The sequence below is a fragment of the Hibiscus syriacus genome, unplaced genomic scaffold (assembly GCF_006381635.1).
Source record: "Hibiscus syriacus cultivar Baekdansim isolate YM2019G1 unplaced genomic scaffold, ASM638163v2 tig00110895_pilon, whole genome shotgun sequence".
Classification (NCBI taxonomy): domain Eukaryota; kingdom Viridiplantae; phylum Streptophyta; class Magnoliopsida; order Malvales; family Malvaceae; genus Hibiscus; species Hibiscus syriacus.
This window is the reverse complement of record NW_024062903.1, coordinates 4,137,537-4,158,576: the sequence shown is the minus strand read 5'-3', so window position 1 is coordinate 4,158,576 and position 21,040 is coordinate 4,137,537. Positions and strand designations below refer to the sequence as shown.

General features: G+C 35.2%; 1 pseudogene; it reads left to right on the top strand.

Moving 5' to 3' along the window:
* Positions 1–6,190: 6,190 nt before the first annotated feature.
* The window catches only part of LOC120145906, a 28,155-nt pseudogene continuing 13,305 nt past the window's right edge, over positions 6,191–21,040 (top strand).

Genomic DNA, 21,040 nt, shown 5'->3' with positions numbered 1-21,040 from the left:
GAGTTGCACAAATTAAAAAGTCTTCAGTGGGCAATATTTAAAACTTGATGCAGTAAATGCTCGAAAACTAACACATTACTGGAACTCATATACTACATAACAAAAAGAAGTATAACATTAACCATCAAAAGATTGTACAATGTTCAGACTTACAAAAGATAATAGCCATGATATTTTAAACGTAACCATATATGTTGGCTATATTATATACACACAAAAATTTTCAAGTCAAAAGATTGACATATACTTGGCTAAGCTACACAAAAAAGTTGGGACCATATTCTAAAGTCATATCAAAAGATTGTACAATGTTCAGACTTACAAAAGATAATAGCCATGATATTTTAAAACGATCATATATGTTGGCTATATTATATACACACAAAATTTTCAAGTCAAAGATGACATATACTTGGCTAAGCTACACAAAAAAGTTGGGACCATATTCTAAAGTCATAATAAAAAAGAGATCGACATAATTTTAGAAGGACGACAATCAAAATGATGGTCTAAATTGACGGCATTCAACCAATTGCTTAATCACATAATCTTGCTTGAATTCATTTGGCAAAGAAAAGAAGAAATCTACCTTGTGTGCATATTTGCTTATATACTCTCCTGTAGTAAGCATTTCATCAGTGGACAGTCCTTCAATTTTCATGATTTCAGTGAAAATCGACATTCTTCGATCATTTCCTTCTGCCTCCTTTTTCAATAAAGCAGTAATATTGTTAATTTCTTTGGCAATTTCTCGGTATGCAGCACCGAACTTACTTATCTCCTGTACAAGCTCGGTTAACCCATCATCACTTCGAGACCTTTTCTTGCTAGCTACTTTTTTTCATTGTAGGGGTAGAGGCAGTAGCATCAGACGTTTGGCAAGTTGAAGCACCAACATTCTCTCTTGATTCAGAATCTCTTACTCCCTCTTCTTTAAGTAATGCAACTATAAATGCATTGTCTTCAACATCAATATGTTCCACTGCATCAGCTGCTGTCTCCACTGCTATTCGTGTAGCTTTCTTTTCCAAATATATGAACAAAGTCATCAAAGAATGGAAATGACTTGTTTCTCAATCCAGCAGCAGTTGGATGACTCTACAATATAATAAAATCACAAATTTAATAAATCTTACAAAGCTAAGTAGATAACAAAGAGTATAGAAAGAAGATAAATTCAATTAAAATACTTACTCTAACCCAATCATCAAACACATCCTTTGGTGCAGTTAAACATTTTTCTTCTTCATTCCAACTGAATCCACTTCCAATATTCAACATTTCAGATAAAGCATTGTATTGTCTTTTGAGTAGCTTCACTATAGATTCAATATGTGGATGGGCCCTAATTTGTGATGTTGGAAGCTTGATTTCTAACATCTTTTCAAGTTTAGATAGATAACATGATCTAAATGTTCCATTATTATCTTTCCAATGTGGGTCTTCAGCCAAAATGTGTAAACATTCAACAAGTGCAGCATCCTCCTCTTTAGTCCATGTCCTTTTAGTTACTAAAGACTTAACCTTTCTAGATGTCGATGGTTTTTCCCCCCTTTGAGATTCCATATTTGATGTTGACATATTTCTCTTGGAAACAATCTAAGAAGATGTATATAAAAAATGTATAACCTAACATAAAACATGTCATCATTGTCAATACTAATCATAAATGAAATTTAAAATAGAAACATAATAAAAATCAAATGTACTAAATGACATAAGTAATGAATGTCCATAACAAATAAAATTCGAATTTTATAGAAGAAAAATACATAAAATTTAATAAAGTTTATGCCATAAAATATAAAGATGTCAAATACATGAAAGTAATAACCACTAACATTAAATAAAATATAAGGTGGAAGTCATACATAACATAAAATAACATCTATCCTAAAGTACACGACGCCAACCAACTAGTAAACATATCTTCTGCTAATTTGTCTCTCCACTCAGTCCAAGCACTGCTTGGCTCACAATTATGAAATTATGGAGAAGACAACAAGCTGAAATGAGTCTACATTGTGTTTTCACTAGATAAAATGATTTTTCCCTTAAAATTGCCCATCTCGCTTTCAATATGCCAAAGCTCTCTCAATGCATTCCTAGCTTGAGAATGTTTCATGTTGAAATATTCTTGAGGGGTGGTAGGTTGGTGTCCTTCTCTCCAATCATTCAAGTGGTATCATTGGCCTTATATGGTGCAAGTAGACACCCTATTATTTTAATTTAAAAAGTAAATTAATATACAAAACTTGTAAGAATTTTACATTCTTTATATATATTATATATATATATATATATATATATATATATATATATATATATATATATTATATATTAATGACCTAATAATTTACCTTGTGGAACATTTAAACCATTTCTTCTACTAATGGAATCTCTGAGTATTCTATCATCAGCTGCATAACCTTCCCACCCAGGTAAAACATAAATGAATTGCATGTTTGGTGTGTAAACACCAAGTACATTTGTCGCAATTTCATTTTTTCTTATTTTGTATCTAGGTTTATCGATTGCAACTACATTGACCTTAATATACGTTCCATCTAGAGCGCCCAAACATCCCTATATTCATCAAATAAAGTTAAATTGCATTATTACTATCCATTTATTTATTAAGCATTACTAATTAACTAAAAAGAAAGTTCGAAATTATGATACAATACCTTAAACCATTTTCATCTATCGTCTGTTGAATTATCTTGTATCGGTTATGGTTTTCTAAAAAAATATTGGATGCAGTTTCAAGACTGAAGCTAACATTGTATGGAGAACTCTACTAAATGTTTCACCAGATCTTACTGTTTGACGTTTTAAAACTCTAATCTTAATATGGTGGGATATAATATGAAGGAAAGTAATAACCATTTCTTCTATAGACATATATCGACTCTATTTTAACCCACCTTGACTTTGTAATAGGTGACACAATTTGATAAATGCTCTCTTATCCATTCGACAATTATCAACACTTTGTCGATCACTTTCAAATACAATTTTATGTAAATTAAGTGATCTAATATTATGTCTATGAAGTCTTTCATGTGCATAAGTTATTTTAGGTCAATATTTATATTTTCTAAGAATAACTGAAATAACCATAAGCATATGACACACAATCTCCATCATTTGCAGTTGTAAAATAAGAATTGTGGCGATATGCATTTTCTTTCGCATTGGTAAACGTGTCATAACTGTTATTATGAACAAACATTTTAATATTAGAAAATAATAATATTTAACAAGAACAATTGTTTGTCATCACAATTAAAATAATTGAACACAATAAAAATGGCACTATAACAAAATGATGATAGAAGAACAACTATGTCAATACAGTTCAGCAAGTTACTGAGCTCTTTGGCTATCGAGGTATGATTATTTACAAGCATTTGAATGATCATTTATGGTATAAAACAAAACAAGTTTCTGATTCATACGATTCCAATGCATTTGGTTATATGCAGACTGTTTTTTAACAAATCAGCCTCGAAAATGAAACAGCCGCACCTCCCACTTCTAGTGTATTTGGTGCCATGGCTAATTTTCTAGTTCCTAAACTCTCAGCTGGGTTTGCTGGAAGTTAATCTCATGAAAGATCATCTAATGCAACAGATCAATATAAAATTTTTAAAAGGAAAGGTATGTCGTTCGTCCTCCTATAAAGCACAACTGGTCTCTTCCTGGACATAAAACTGACATCAAGCCTCCACAAATATTTCAGCATGAGTTGCTTCAGAATTTTCAATTAACATGTTTTTCAAGGTTGGGGAAATGACGCTTGTTTAGTGATTTTTTTTATTAGTTTTTCTACAGTTAAATTTTCATAGTCTCCTTGTTTTATTTTCATAGGAATACTGTCTATGTTGTGCTAAGACTTTGAGTTAAAATTCCATGTTGTTTTGCTCTAAATAGGAATGTGCTTTATCAGAGGTGCTCATGCTTATCTGTAATGTATGATTTGGCATGTAAATATGTTGATTATTATAGAGCATTATAGATAAGCAGGAAATAGGCAGTTTATTATTTATCAATCAGATGCTTGTCTTATCAAAATCAGATGCTTTTAGTTTTTGTTCATGTAGAATTTAAATGTACTTAACATCCATGCTCTTGTTATCTCATACCATACACCCCCCAAATACACAACAAACAGTTTTCCTAATTCAATAGTAGTTGTACAGTCTTTCTCTTGGTACATTGTTTATTACAAAAAAAAGGAGATATATTTGTGAATTATATTGGTTCTAACAAAAAAAAGTTATCAGTTTAATATTGGAATCTTCAAAATGATATTGGAAAATACATTAAAAATGAGATATATTTGATTAATTGGTGAATTATATCTTATTCTAATTTTTTTCATTGAAAAGGTATACATAGATATGTTTCTGTATATCATCAATGTTCCAGGAACTAATGTACTGCTTATTTTCTTTGGATCAACAAAACATGTTATAAACTCATTAACAACATTAAGCAATTCAAGAGAGAATTGATAAAAAATACATTTTATTTTAAATAAACCATGGAACATTATTTCCTAGATGGGGATCTAAAGGCAAAAGGTGGTACTTTGAAAATTACCTTCTTTTTGATTTTATTTGTCAACCTTAGTTTTATTTGATAAGTGAGATAATACATGAATCTTTTATAGAATTGGAAAGGATGAAAATGTTCATTTATATCTTCTTGAAGGTGAAGTGAAGGAAACTAAGAGCTTGACTTTTATTTAGGTATGACTATACCTATATCTGGAATACATTAGAAAACGATTGGACTCAACTTTTTAACTTGTACTAACAAAGTTATACATTGGAGTTTATTGAACATATTAAACGCGTGTGTGTGTGTTTTGTTTGATTATTCATTTTAGAAATTAGTACCTTCCTCCTCATCGGTATGTACTAGTTCTGCACCTAGAACCTTGACTAGATTGAGATTGATATTGGTTTTTGTACCATCCAAGGCCACAATGTAGTTATAGCAGTCTCAGCCATTGAGAAGAAGGCAGACAAACTCAAGAGAGCAGTCAATACCAGACCTTGTTCTTTAAACACTAAGAATCATAGATGTTTTAGGCCAAGTATTCCTCAACAACAATAGATTTAGAAACAGGAAATACGAGACATTGTTGAATAATGAAAGTGGGTCGGCTGAAAATTGAGGATTCAAGGGCCATTATATCAAAGAAGAATTCATTTGAAAATCGATTTATCAACCAATTAGGTAACAACAGTGCCTCTGAAGTCTAAAGCCATGTCTTAGTTTTTTAACCCTTTCTTTCTTACACGAAACAGAAAAACAACAAAAAAACAGAGATGAAAACCTAAACAATCAGATTCAAAACAGCAAAACATTAGTCGATGGATTTTCAATCAGAAACAAACAACAACAACAACAAACAGAGATGAAAATGGCACCCAAACATAGATAAAGTCGATGGAATTTCAAAAACGCATGTTGCTGCGAAAATGGCACACAAATGAATGGTTTTGTATCACGAAAATGGCAGAGTGCGAATGAGAAGAGAGACATACATGTTGGTGTCTGGAAACAGCCGGAGGCGGCGTGATGCTTCGCTTGCGACGATGACTGCAGAGGCAAAAACAAAAAATGGCAGAGTGCGATGGAAACGGAAAAACAAGGGTAGTTTAGCCCTTAACACACAAAATGAAATAATACCTAACGGGTGTGGGGAATAACATTCCCAGGAATATTCACTGTTGGGAAATAAATATTACATTCACTTGGGAAAGCATACTGAACCAACCATGGGTATCATTGGTCAGGAAAAAAATAATCCTACCGGGAATGTAAGATTACTCCATCCAAACGCACCCTTAGGGGTTGTTGGTTTATTTCAGAATAATTAATCGCTGAATGATTCAAATGTTGAATAATTCAGAGACTCTGTATGACTTAACTCTGAATGTTACAAGCTGTTTGATAATGATTTTGAATCATTCAAAATATACTTTGATGCAAAATCATTCAACATTATTTTACTGAATCAGTCAATACTAAATCATTTAGAAGTGAAAAACAAACACGTGGAACGATTCAACATTAATCACTGAATAAATCCATTTAGAGCCAAACAAATATCCCCTTAGATTGCCATCATTCTCTATCTAAACCCAAAACCAAACTCCTTTATTACTCAACCATGGCAATGCCGTCACTGGCAATCCGAGCTCGAGCTAAACCCAACCCTCTTATAACATGGAGAGCCTTACATTTCCGCAACTTCTGTAGCGGCCGTTTAGGTCTATCGATGTTGGAGTCCGACCGGCCTGACCCACCTGTGGCAGGGACCAAGTTTCTTGAGTCGTTGAAGGAAGAATTCGAGATTGGGTCTCGGGTAATTTCACTTGAAACGGGTGAAATGGCTCGTTTTGCTAATGGTGCTGTTGTTTTGGGCGTGGATGGGACCCAAGTTTTGTCCACGGTTTCCGCCGGTAAAGGCGACGCCGTTTGAGACTTTTTACCGCTCACTGTACGTAATTTGCTCAATTTTATATTTTTATTCTTTCCTCCAGTTTGGGTAATTTCAATATTAATGTTTGAGTTTTCATTTTGGTTGAAATGTAATTTTGTCTCATTGTTATTTAAACGTGTTTAGTTCGATGTCAATGTTCTAAGCTCGCTTAGCTGGTTAAGATCTGTTTGGATTGTCCTTTTGCTTCCTTTTTTTTTGTTTAATCTTTGATTATAGGAAAAAGTATCAACCTTAGTACTCTTTGAGTAGTATTTCTAGTTAGGTGAGAAAAAACTACTTATTTCATTTTAAACGGTAACGAGATTTGGGTTTGTAAAATTGTGTTTGGGTTTTATCTAAAGCTAAAGTAAACGGTAGAAAGAAATTTTTAATTTTAATTTTAGAAAATTCATTTCTTGATTCTTACAACCTTTTGTTTTCTGATTTTGTGTTTGTGGTCTCGTTGGATTTTTTTTCTTGTAAGGTTGATTAGCAAGAGAAGCAATTTGCTCAGGGTGTGATCCCAAATACATTCATGCGGAGGGAAGGTGCTCCAAAAGAACGTGAACTTTTGTGTGGTCGTCTAATTGATAGGCCCATCCGACCTCTTTTTCCAGCTGGCTTTTACCATGAGATCCAGGTTTTGTTCCTTTTCAGATTCAACCATGTGCAAATACTTATTTATTTCAAATTTCCAATTGATTGACATTGTCGGATTCGATAGGTAATGGCAAGTGTTCTTTGTTCTGATGCGACATCCGCTGCTCTTATGTTATCAGATATTCCATGGGGTGGACCCATTGGAGTGGTACGGCTAGGGAGAATTTGTGGGCAGTTTGTTGTTAATCCAACTATGGATGAGGTATAAACATAAGCTTTTGTTTTGTTATGAATGCAGATTTTTGACTCTGTTGTGATTATCACAGGTAGTCTTGGCATAGTGTAGAGTTTGATTTAATTTGTAATTGCCAACATACCTTCTATTTTTTAATATATCGCGATGAGTTAGCCGTTAGATGCTAATCATAAAGGTATATCCCTTGCAAAGTTATTGCTTATGTCTGACTTATTTAGTTGTCTAACTGTCTATTCATTGTGTTTATCATCCTTTTACTCCCTTTAAAGTAAAACTTCAGGTTGGAAACTAGATAATAGCTAAAACATGTATTGGAATGATGTCTAGTTAGAAAGGGTATTGTTGGGGAAAATAAAGGTAGGCTGATCTCGGTGGGATGGGATATAGTTTGTTTATTCATTCAGGTTTCTCATATTGGTACTTCTATTAGATTCTGGAGGATTGTCTGATACACTGTTATTATAATTTGTGTATGGTGGGATGGTAGTTTCAATGTAGCTCCTATCGGTAGTAAGAATATGATGGGAAAATAAATGTATTGTTATTTTCCTTGATATGCCTGGTTTGTCATCATTTCTTGGGTTATGATTTGGTCTCACCTTGATGGGCCTTTGCTACTATATTAATGTGTTGTGTGCATTTCATACAATGTTAATTGTTGTTATTTTGAGAGCTAATATGTTATTAGCTTGTCTAATCCATATGTTGAAGTTGCTTTTAAGCTTTGTAAACCTCTAAAAATCTGCAGACTGACTTGTCTGTCAGTTTTCCATATTCTTTCATCTATGCTTATTTGGTGTGTTTCACCTTAGTTTAAGTGATCTCAACTTGGTATATGCATGAATGTGGGACAAAGTCTTGATGATAGATGTGCAAGCTCGTGAAATCATCGAGAAGGACTTAGAAGCTGGGTTAAGACTGGCTCATCCAGAGGTAAGTTGCAGGCTTTTCTTGTGCCTATCAATTAATGGAAAATCCCATTAATATGGTTTGTTGATTCAGGCGGTTAAATATCTCGAACCTCAAATCAGACTGGCTACAAGAGCTGGCAAACAAAAGAAGGAATACAAACTATCCATGGTCTCAGAACAAATCTTTGAAAAAGTCAGAAACCTAGCAGAAGCACCCATCGATGCCATTTTTACCGATCCTTCCTACGACAAGGTGAATACATATTTCCTTTATTTACTTCTTTCGCTCTGAAATATGTGTAGACACACATTTTCGTCCGACCTTGTTTATATAGTATTATTATATTACATTAGTCTACTTATGTTGTATAGTATAAACGTATTATATGACTATATATTTATTTATGTTGTATAGTATATATATTATGTTTATATTATATAATATATACATACCATATTATATAATATACTATATGATATAGTGGGTCTATATTATGCCATTATATATTCACGTATATTATATAGCATATTTATATTATATCCTTTGTTCATGGCTACTATTTGGGGACTGTGGAAGAGCATGAATGAAATGATCTTTAAAGAAACATCAATGGATCCCTCTCAAGTGATTACCTATGCCAAACGGCTTGCAATGGATGTAGATAAAGCCCTGTTAAACTCACATAGCAGGATGTTTAATGATCCTTGTTGGGTTAAATGGAAAAAACCTCCTGAAGGGGGTTGGATTCTAAATACTGATGGTGTGTATAAAATGAATTCTGGCCTGGCGACTGCAGGTGGTCTGATCCGAGATAGCAATGGGGACTGGAAAGCGGGATTCATGCTTAGACTAGGGAGGGTTAATAGCTCGCTCGCTGAAATTTGGGGGGCTCGGCAGGGTCTCTTGTTAGAGAAAAGTCTAGGGCTTAGAAACCTAATCCTAGAGATGGATGCAAAATGGATTGTGGACCTCTTTAATGGAGACAAAGTGGTTGACGCCTCTGAAACTGATTTGGTAAATGATTGTTTAGACATCCTTAAGGAAGGATGGGTGGTTGAAGTTCGGCACATCTGGCGTGAAGGAAACAAATGCGCCGATAAACTTACGAATCTCGCACTTCTACAAGGAGATGATTCCGCTATTCTAAAGTTGCCTCCACCTGAAATTCAGGTGTTGTTGGGAGCGGATAAGAACGAGGAGCACCAGCTGAGACACTAGTTTACTGCTTTGTTCAAGTGTACCAAAATATATATATATAGATTATATCAGTATATATACATTAAATATACATTATATATTATTACATATTATTTATGATACATATATATATATTTGTTTCATTTGCAGATCCAACCCAACAAAAAAATCCCCACTAGGCCCAATAGACCAAGCCCAGCACACGAGAAGCTTGCCCTAGTGGAGTTAGGGTTTTGCCTCCTTTCCCTTCAGCACCGCGCATCCTGGATCGTTGGATCAACGTGTAATCCGACGGTCGAAATGAAAGCACTATAGGGCTCTTGGAGAGTCCTCGTTCCAGCCGCATCAAGCAACCCCCATATCCCAGAATTTTCGACACCATCGTGGAATCAAGTCAAAAATAGAAAAGAAAGTAGCATTTCAGTCAAATTAGGACTCTAAAATGAACCGAAAAATATGGATTCCTAAGTCTATAAATCCATGCAAAGTTAAAACAAAAACAAAAATAAGTTAGACTTGAAGGCATACGACACTTGTAAGCTAAAAAACGTTAATATACAAGGTAACTTTTTTATCTTTTTTTTATTCGGCTCTTGGATGTTGATTTGTTTGTATCCTTTTGTTGTTTTTCATTTTGGCTCGAAAAACCCCCCACGAAAGGAGGAGACCGATGATCAAGAGGAGGGGTAAGCGAAAGATCTTTCTTAGATCTTGCCCTCCTCGAGGTTTTTTTAATAAGAGTGGTGGTGGAATTTGAAAAGAGGGGGACGAGAGCTTTCGAATGGTGTAAAAAATGTTGGGTTTCATCGCCGATGAACGGCGGCCGGCAAGGTGAAGTATGGCCGGAATCTGGGTTATCCATGAACTCCAGCCGAATGTTCTTCATTTGTTGAAGAACATTTCAGAGAAAAGAATGAGAGGATTTTGATCCATTTTGAGGGAGATAGGAAAAATGAAATGTGTTTCACCATATTTGGGCTTTATACTCGACCCTAGGACCCATTTGGAGCCCTTGGGATCCGTGTGTTTTCTCACGGGTAGTGATAAATTACATTTTCGGTCCTTAAAGTTTGATTGAAAATCCATTTTATGCTTTTATTTAATTTTTAACTATGGTTTTCCTTTTAAATTTACCTTACGCTTTATTTTATTTTTAATTTGGTCCTTGTTTTTATATTTCACGTTTTCTTTTAATTATATTTAAAAGACTATTACGTTTTACGAGATTTTGATCTGACAATAATCGTTTTTATTTTTTTAATTTAATTAATTCTTAAATTGTCTTTGTTTTTTTTACTTGATCTTGCAATTTGCAATTTTCTTTTCTTTTAATTTAATTGATCTCTTCTTTACATCATTTTCTTTATTGTTTCGTGTTTTCTTAACATGTGTGGTTTGTTCCATTATGTGGCATGAATTTGTTCTATTTATTTTTTATATTCCATTATGTTAACTTTATTTCCATTTATTTCTCGGCATGTATATATGTATATATTTTTTGTTTCTTTGTCAAAGCATTATGTTAGGATTTTCGGAAGCTCGAATCGACAACTGGAACGGTTTGCAAAAAGGGGTCGGAATGATTTTGTGTTTAGGGAGTAAGGAGATTGAAAAATAGAGAATTGTACAGCGATTTATAGTGGTTCAACTTTCTCAATCAAAGTCTACGTCCACTACCTTAGCTCCTCACCAAAAAGTTTCCAACAAATTCACTAATTTGTTCTTTCTTTTGAGGATAAAGAGTAAACTTACAAACTCCCTAGTTTTTCCGGGCTAAACTAGAACATTTCCCTAGCTTTTACACGGGCTAAGCTATAACCTTTCCCATTTACGAAAGGATAAAAAATGTAAACAAGAAAACCTCTCTAAGGTAGGTGTTTACAAGATTGAGCTCACAAGAACAAAATATATACAAGAGAAAGATGAAATAAGAATGAAAAATTCTTCTCTTGTGTTTGATTGCTTGGATAGTTGTTCTATTACTTCTTCAAGTGTCCTTAGCTTGTATTTATAGCTTGGAATGTGTTTGAAGTCATATCTAGCCGTTGGGGATGTTTTGGAGCCGTTTGGGAATGATTTTTTTGCAAAAATAGGCTACCCAGAATGGGGGGAATCGGTACCCCTTCATAAGGAATCGATACCCCTTCATAATATTCAAATATTATGACCGTTGGGCTGATGAACATTGAGGGAATCGGTACCCTCAAGGGGGGAATCGGTTCCCTCCGAGTAATCTGTTATTTCTCGGAGCCAAACCATGCAGGGGGAATCTGTACCCGGGGAATCGATACCCCTGGGGGAAATCTGTTCCCGGGGAATCGATACCCCCTGGGGGGAATCTGTTCCCCCTGGGGGGGAATCTGTACCCCCTGGACAATTTGATTTTACTTGAAAACCTTTAAAAATAAAATATTTTTGGCTCGATTAAGGCTCGAAATACTTTGTAAAATTGTTTTAAAATAGTTTAAGTATAAAATACAATTTTACACTTTAGTAAGGATTAAAATGATCTTTGAAAGACTTGGAGTAATATTTTGATATTCGAATAATTACATCGAATATACTTAGAAAATCTTTTGTAAAATCTTAAAATTCATTTAACTTAATTTGTTATATCGAAACATCAAAATGTTTTCAACACATTAAAATTTAACCTTTTTATTAATTTTTTCCTTCTGACCCACTCAATATTTTATTTTACGATCTAACATCTTTTTGACATTTTTATGGGTATTTTTAATCGAGCAGAGGTAAGTAATTTGGATCAAATTTTTATTTTTAATTTAACTTTTAATTTTCGCAATTAAGACAACTGGAAATTAAGTTAGTACCGAAAGGGCAATACAAGAGTGTTAATCCTTCCTTGACTGTAACTAACACCTGAACCCGACATATTTCTGGTAAAACCTTGATCAGGTAAGAGAATAAACCAAGGTGTCCAATCAACCTAATTTTTTATTTTTAAAAATAAATGATTGGTGGCGACTCTAACACATTTATTTAAGTCGAAATCTAACTCCAGTCCCACTCGAAGGAAGGATACGACATCTTGGCGACTTTGCTGGGGACAGGTAAGTGAGTCAGACTAAAATTAATTTCCGGTTGTCTTCTTAAGCGAAACTTATAAGGTTAAATTTTAATTTATTTATTTGATCCTTATTATTTATCTTTGATTATTTTTCAAGTAAATAGTTGTACTGACTTTTTTTCAATGATTTTAGTTTTTAAAAAAAGTCATCTCAGGCTTTATACCCGAGCTCCAAACCTTTTATAACTGGAGGTGAAAGCGACGCCTTCGTGAGAATTTATTTTCTGTATAGGCCTAGCGAGTAACCTTTGGGATTCATATATCTTATGTCTTCGTGTAAATTTATTCTCCGTAGAGACATAAGAGAATGTGTCATCTCGAGTTTAACTTGGTCCACAAAAGCTTGTAATGGGCTTAGGACTGAGGGTCTGGCAAGCCCAAGGGGGCACCAACAAGGAGAACTCGGGTACCTTTTTTAGAACCTAAACCGAGAGATTACAAGGAATTAGAGCCCACCCTGAAACTCCAATTCAAAACATAGGATGCTTGAGTTATTTACTATTGTATTCATTATTCAAAGCATGTAGTATATGTGGTTAGGACTTGTTCAAAATTAATGTGGGATAGAGATCATGTCCAGGTAGGAATAATAAGTATGTGGAGTAGGATCACTTTTTTTTACTTTTATTATTATTTTGATTATTATTTCTATCTTACTAATTGATTTCTCTTTCATTTTTGTTCTCTTTTTATCATTTGCATCATTTAAAGATGTGATTGATCCATAAAAAGTGTTCGTTACACACAAATAATTTGTATTAATAGACAAAGGGGTTGTAATACAGGAGGTGAAAAACGCTGAGGACCGACTATGGTCAGAAAAGACTCAGAAAGAAAAGGGAGATAGTCTGCAAGGAAATTATGTGTCAGATCTAGTTGGTTATGTTTCTATCAGCCTTAACCAGAATGATGTTCAAGAAATGCAGACTATTTGGGATAGTTGGAAAAGCAACCAACAACGAAGATTTTTCCAACGATATAGTGATATCGCACTTCTACTTTATGTCAAGATAGATGAGCCCCTAATTCGAGCCTTAGTATAATTTTGGAATCCGAGGTACAACCGTTTCACATTTAACCAAGAAGACATGGTACCCACAATAGAAGAATATACCACTTTGCTGCATTGCGAAGGAATCAGAATGGACTTGGTTTACACCAAATACATCAAAATTCAACCTTTCAAGAATGGGTTGGCAAAAGTTATGGGGGTAGATGAGAAGTGGGTAACTGACCGGATTTAGCACAAAGGTAGCGGGGAAGGAATTTCTTGGACCCATATCAAGCAACTAATGAAGAATCATCCCGATAAATGGAAGGCGATAGACCTTTTCGTGCTGGGCCTTTATGGCTTGGTTATCTTCCCAAAGACTTTGGGATATATTGAGGCAGCTGTGGTGGAACTGTTTGAACAAATCCCAATGCGAGTAAACCCGGCACCGACAATATTAGCTAAAACATTCGTTCACTCAACCAGTGCAGAAAGACTGGCAGAGGAAGATTTATAGGGTGCACACAGCTTCTTCAGGTTTGGATCTATAATCACTTCTGGAAGACTAACAGGATCTCTTACAGCCGATTCAACACCACTTACTCTCTTTTTGGGGGAATTCCTTACACTGAAATAGCAAGAAGTCATCCCAAAAGAAAAATGGATAAAAATATTCATACACCTTCAGGATAGGGACATTGTCTGGAGAGCCCCTTGGTTAACCAATAGTGACATTCTTTTCCGATGTGGAGACTTAAAAACCATAATGTTACTTGGATTATGGGGAGGAGTCAAATATTCTCCACTTTTGACACTTCGACAGTATGGGGCACACCAATTTGTCCCAACTACACACCAGTTTGTCCCAATTACACACGGAATATTTGGATCGAAATTTGTATACTATGGGGACAACTACAAGAAAAAGGTCAAAGATGTAGTTGAGTCATGGAAGAAGATGTTATGTATGGATGTCGTGGCTGCTAAAGACATGCTTACTCCAGATTATTTGGAATGGCGGAAGGTAAGAAAAAATGACATAATTCCTGTGCCAGATCATGAAGATACTCAGACCATGGAAGAGCATCTTAAACTCGTTCCCTCCGAACTAGAAATATAAAAAAAGAATTCGAAGCTGAAAAGAAAGAGATGAAATAAAGGCTAAGCGAACTCGAGGTTTAAAGGTTCTAGTTGAAGTTAGATACTGATACTCAGAAGGATCGAGCAGACAAGTTAGAAAGAGAATAGAAGAAAATATGCTTTGAGCTCGAAGATTTGAGAAAATGATATCAAGAGTAAGTCCAGAGCAATTCCAATCTGAAAAGATTTTCTGAATACTGGAAATGTGAAGCAAGCAGCCTAAAAAGGAAGTTCGAAGGACAAGATGAATGAGAGACATTGAAAGATCAGTTAAAGACTTCTTAAAGACGCTTGTTAGAAAGTCAACACCAGAACAAGCATTTGAGGATCATGGTAACTGATTTAGAGAAGTCTCTTCAGAAACAGCAAGAACATGATGTTAAAACCATAGTTGAGTTAGAGACCATTGTGGACAAGTTTACCTCCACAACCATTGGACACACATCATCCTCATAACACCCGTACAAAGAAAAGGCAAATGGAAGCTAAAATTGCTCAACTTGAAGAGAACATACTGAGGTTACAAAGAGAGTTGGAAGATAAAATAAGTCAGAATAATCAAAGTACTCTGGAATTGATTACAAAAAGCCAAAAGTTTTTGGTTGATCAAATTATTGCTAAGTTATCTGGTTTAAATCAAGCAAGTGTGCCTGGGGCAGGGTCATCTGAAGGGGTAGATATGCCACCTACCCCATAGGTGGTTATCTCACCTGGAATCTTACCAAGACTTCAAGGTGACTCATCCACTGCAAAAACAAAAGCCTCGTCTGCTGTAAAAGTACAAACTTTTGTATCTAACCCCGAGAATAATCCATATGATTATACCGGATTTTGATGAAGAGAACAAGGCAAAAAATGGATGAAAAATATCAAGTTGTTAGAGGACCAAATGAAGATGGTTAAAGGAGACCATGAAACTAAGTTTAGTCCTAGATTTGGTTCTTTCTCTGAAATTCAAGGTCCTTGAGTTTGAGAAGTTCGATGGAAACAGCTACCTATCAACCCACATTACCATGTTCTGTCGAAAGATGACATGATATGTAGGAAATGACCAACTCCTGATTCATTGCTTTAAGGAGAGTATGTCTGGTTCAGCCATCCGGTGGTACAATCAGTTAAACTGATCTCATATCAAGACTTGGAAGGATCTAACCAAGTCATTCTTGGAACAATACAAACATGTAAACGATATTAGACCAGATCGAGTTATGCTACAAAGTATGGAGAAGAATCATAACAAAAGTTTCAGACAATATGCACAAAGATGAGGGATTTAGTTGTACAAGTTCATCCACCTTTGGATGAGATGGAAACCAGGAAGCTCTTCGTACAAACACTGAAGGCTCCTACCTTCGGGCACCTAGTTGCAATCACATCTGGAAATTTCTTTGACTTGGTTATGACAGGGGAGATGATCAAAATGGCCATAAAACAAGGCAAGATCAAATGAGTGGAGTCAAGAAAGAAACCACTAATGAAGAAGAGGGATGAAGAGATTAACAATATTAATACCTACAACTCCCAAAAAGGTGTTACAGTCTCTAACTCAAAATCAATTGCAGATGTACCATCAGGTACTTCTAGACAAAATCCAAGGGAACCTGGGAAAGAAAAAGAAAATGAATATATCGATCTTATTCCCATGACTTACAAAGAACTGTATCAACAACTCTTTGACACTCATGTAGTGTCACCCCAGACCCTAGGTGGTATGATGAGAACACTCATTGTGAATATCATGGCGATGTTCCAGGGCATACTATTGAGAACTGCCTCACATTCAAGAGGATCGTACATAGAATTTGCAACAAGAATTGGATCCACTTCAACTCAGGAGCACTAAATATTGCACAAAATCCTTTGCCAAATCATCAAGAGACTGGGATTAATGCAGCCACTAAAGAGAAATGCAGGAAAGTTAAAACTAGTATTTCTGAAACAAAGTCTCATTTGGCTTGGGTATGAAGACAGATGGTGAAAGTAGGATTTCTTACACCACATTCCGATACATCAAGATGTGAAAATAGTAACAATTGATGTTACCACAATGAAGAACGACATGATGTGCAAGATTACTCGGAGTTTAAAGCTTTGATTCAGCTCATGATGGATAGGAAAGAGCTGGAGTTCTACGAAGAAGTCCAAGACACTCCAGAAAATGATATTTGTGCGATTGGAGATTCATCCGAAAGCGGATACGGTAGGGGTCGTCCTTTGGTAATCACTCCTAAAGTAAGGATAGCAAATAAAGCGCAAGCCAAGGTGATGATAGTGGAACCAAGACTTTTTACCTACAAGAACAACAAGAGATTACCTTGGAAGTACGAATGTCAGATAAGCACTTTGAAGGAAAATGTTAACAAAGTGGGGTATACCATGGGGAACACTGCTCCCAAGAGGCTAAGTCACCCCAGAGACCACATGAGTCATTCAAAGGGGACGTGCTGTCAATAAATGAGCCAATAAAGGAAGAAGAATCTATAGAGTTCCTGAAATTTTTAAAACACAACGAGTACAGTATCGTGGAACAATTATATAGCCTGTCAGCACGTATTTCAGTGCTGGCACTGCTGCTAAATTCGGAGGCACACAGAGAAGCACTTTTGAAGGTCTTAAATCAGACATTTGTGTCACAAGACATACCAGTCAGCAATATGGATCGAATGGTTAACAACATCCAAGTTGTAACCTCCTAGACTCGACCTGGACGTTATACCTATGTCTAGGTGATTACGTATCACATTCAGAAATTCTTTTTATATTTAAAACAACGTTGAAATCCATGTCTCATTGATATATGAAATTTATCCATAATAAGGATTTATACGATAAACATATATTAATACATATTTTAAAAAACTGTATAAAATATATACATATCAAAATACCAGAAATACAAACATATCATGACGGTAGTAACACATGTCACCAAAATATAACAGAAAGACATATATAAATATAATATTTACAAAAGTAGCAGTAGTCAATCTCCCTTGATGCCAAGTCTACTATTTTACGTTATGATGTTATCTGAAAAGGTTAAAACTTACAAAATGAGCTAAAAAGCCCAATGTGCTCCATACAGTGTACAAAAAAATATACTGATAAAATATTTCAGTAAAATCAGTTTATTAAACATGTTTTAAAAATATGAACACTACCCTTATCCGATCATGTCCAAAATGTATAGGTTCCCCAGAACCATACACCCACTATCACGTCCAGTAAGGCCCTGAGCACAAAGTCGAGGAGCCTGCAAGTATACTTCCTCCAACACTATTCCCCCAATGACAATAATAAATAGATATGTATTCGAGTGAAAATGTTGATTAATCCATTAAAACATGAAAATGTTTCATGCTTGAAAATCATATACAGAAATACGAAAATCATAAATCAAATCAGTAATATACGGTAAATCAGATGTTGAGTAAGCAGTATTCAGAAATAAGGTATCATGTCGTAACAATAGTCAGAATTATCACCAATCTGAAACAATTCAAATGATAGTTTAAAATAGTAAAATAACACCGTCAGGAAACACACATGTAACAGTCTGAGTAATCAGATAGGAAGCCTACTACTGAGTCTGTTGATCAGGATATGCGACAGCGCTAGATCCTACAAATTAGAAAAAATACATATTGGAATCCTAACATGAATAATCTTAACCTTTATTTAAATAATTAACGAAAACCTACGGGTAATTCTCGTAGAATACGGATTGGGCGGATCTGACGAACGGAAGACATCAGACCTAACTTACCCTCGTTCAGGTGAAACACGAGTACCTAAATAAAAATATCTTATTGGATCAATTTCATAACCATATCTCAAATAAATAAGCAAAAATGCTAAAAAATACTAAGCATTTTTTGGTTAACGGGCTTAATTCGAGGCTTTCGGGTCAGAATTTGAAAAAACGAACTTCGGAATCAAACTCAGGATGTCAAAAAACATAAAAAATGACTTTTTGAAAATTTTAACTTTTTTTTGTCAAAGTCATCGGTCAAAGTCAACGCTCAACGCTCAACGGGTCAATGGGTCGGATCAGGTCGGGTAGTCGGGTCAGGTCAAACCGGTTCAAAATGGATCAAATTGGGTCAAACCAGTTTCAAAGCTGTCCACGCGCGTGCAGTGGCCTGAGAGTCCCGAAAAATTCTGGAAAAACATCTAAAATTATTTTATGGGATTTTGAGACACTTACCAAGCTCGGTTCAAAATTTTGAATGGCAGAGAGCTCGATTTTAAAACATCAAAAACTTTAACTTCCTCACCACCCTCATACGTCGATGACGACAAGGACACCGGTGGACTCGAAATGACAAAAGGAACATGATGGTGCGGGAGGTATCGAAAACGAAACAACAATCGACGATGAATCGATGATTTTCACTGCGGTGGTGTTAAAAACTTTAAAACTTTGAATCAAAATTCACGTCTTTAGATAACGTTTCACGATGAGAGGTTTATGGGGTTTTGTTTATCAGTTGACGACGAACACGATGGTGGTTTCAAATCGACGAATGGTGGTCGGATAGTGGAGAAATTGACCTTGAAAAGAGGGTTGGCGGGGAGGAAATTTTAGAAATTTTTTGTTTCTGGTTTGCCCCCATAACCAATTTCATCACATTTAATGGGATTGTCTGATGACACTAAATGGTAAAATTCAAGGCTAGGTCCCTAAATTTCTTTTAACTTTTAAAATGACCTACAAGTTCTGGATACTTTTAATTTGACCTTCAAATTTCACCAAATTGCTTATTTATTTATTTATTTTATTTATTTTTTCAGGTTGCGACACAAGCTGATAATCTCATCTCATTTTCTGATGAAGAGATTTCGTCTGAAGGAAGAGATCAAGTTAAGGCATTACACATCGCCAATCATTGCAAGGGGCACGCCTTATCTAGTGTGTTAATCGACAATGGTCCTGCCCTTAATGTGATGCCATTGGTTACTTTGAAAAGGCTATCAATGGATACTTCCCACATGAGAGCATGCCAGAGTGTGGCCCGAGCATTTGATGGGACCATGAGGGAGGTAATCGACAAGATTAAGGTACCCTTAACCATTGGACCTGCTACTTACAACATCAAATTCTTGGTGATTGACTTTATGTCTTCCTACAACTGCCTTTTGGAAAGACCTTGGACCCATCAAGATGGAGCAATACCATCTACGCTACACCAAAAAGTCAAGTTTGTCATTGACGGGGTAATCATTAATGCTGAAGAAGATATAGTGGCGAGTGTGACCACTGATGCCCTTTACATAGAAGTAAATGAGGAAATTGTAGAGTGTTCATTCCGCTCTCTAGAGTTCTTTAATGCCACATTCGTGGTTAAAGGAGGAAAGATTTCCAAACCCAGGCTCTCTGAATGCACCAAAATGGAAATCAAGCAGACTTTTGGAAGAGGTGACAAGGTAGGAAAAGGATTTAGGAATCTTTTGCAAGGAAGGATCGACCGTATTTTTCCTATAACAAAGTTAGACCAATTCGGGCTTGGTTTTCTGCCCAATCACCAACAGAAGAGAAAAATAAATTCATAAGTTTCGAGAAAGAATGTTAACCAAATTGATCGGGAATGAATTTCAATGTGAACCAATGGTTTTCCCATCTCTTTATGATATATTTAGATCTGGTGGCTATGTGTTTGAGACCACCGTACCAGACTTGGAAGTTGATTTGAAAGATTTAAGTATCAATACCATAATCACAGAGAATGTTGAAGATGCGGATAGATCCAGAATTCATCCATTACCACCTAGGTTTGTGCTTAACAACTGGATAGCTGAAGAACTACATATGGTTTTAAAGTGTCTTTCAGAGTAATACTCAAACTCTCCCTATTCACCTATACCCAGTGTAATAGGTGATCTTTTGTAAGGGTGAATAAATGGTTTTTATTATCATTCAATAAAATATGTAGTTTCTTTCCCATATAATATTTCATCTTACTTCATTTTATTTCTTTTTGACTTTTCTTTAATTCTGTGTGAGATATTTTCCTCTAGCCTATACATATTTCATTTCTCATTCCCCTTTCAGGTCCCAAGATATTAGTGATGCAGGAAATGTTGATTCTGACCCGAAGGTGGATTTTGAACAACTCAGTTATCTTAGGGACATAGATGAATGTGACTAGAAGAAGAGTACAACTTACTTTCCGAATTGCTAAGGATAATAGAAAGAGAAGATAAAACAAATATTACCATATGAAGATAAAATCAAAGTCTTAAATCTGGGCACAGAAGAAAAAATTAAAGGAATTTAAAATCAACACAATTCTTTCGGCTGAAGCAAGACAAAACTTGATAAACTTACTTCAAGAATACAAAAATGTGTTTGCA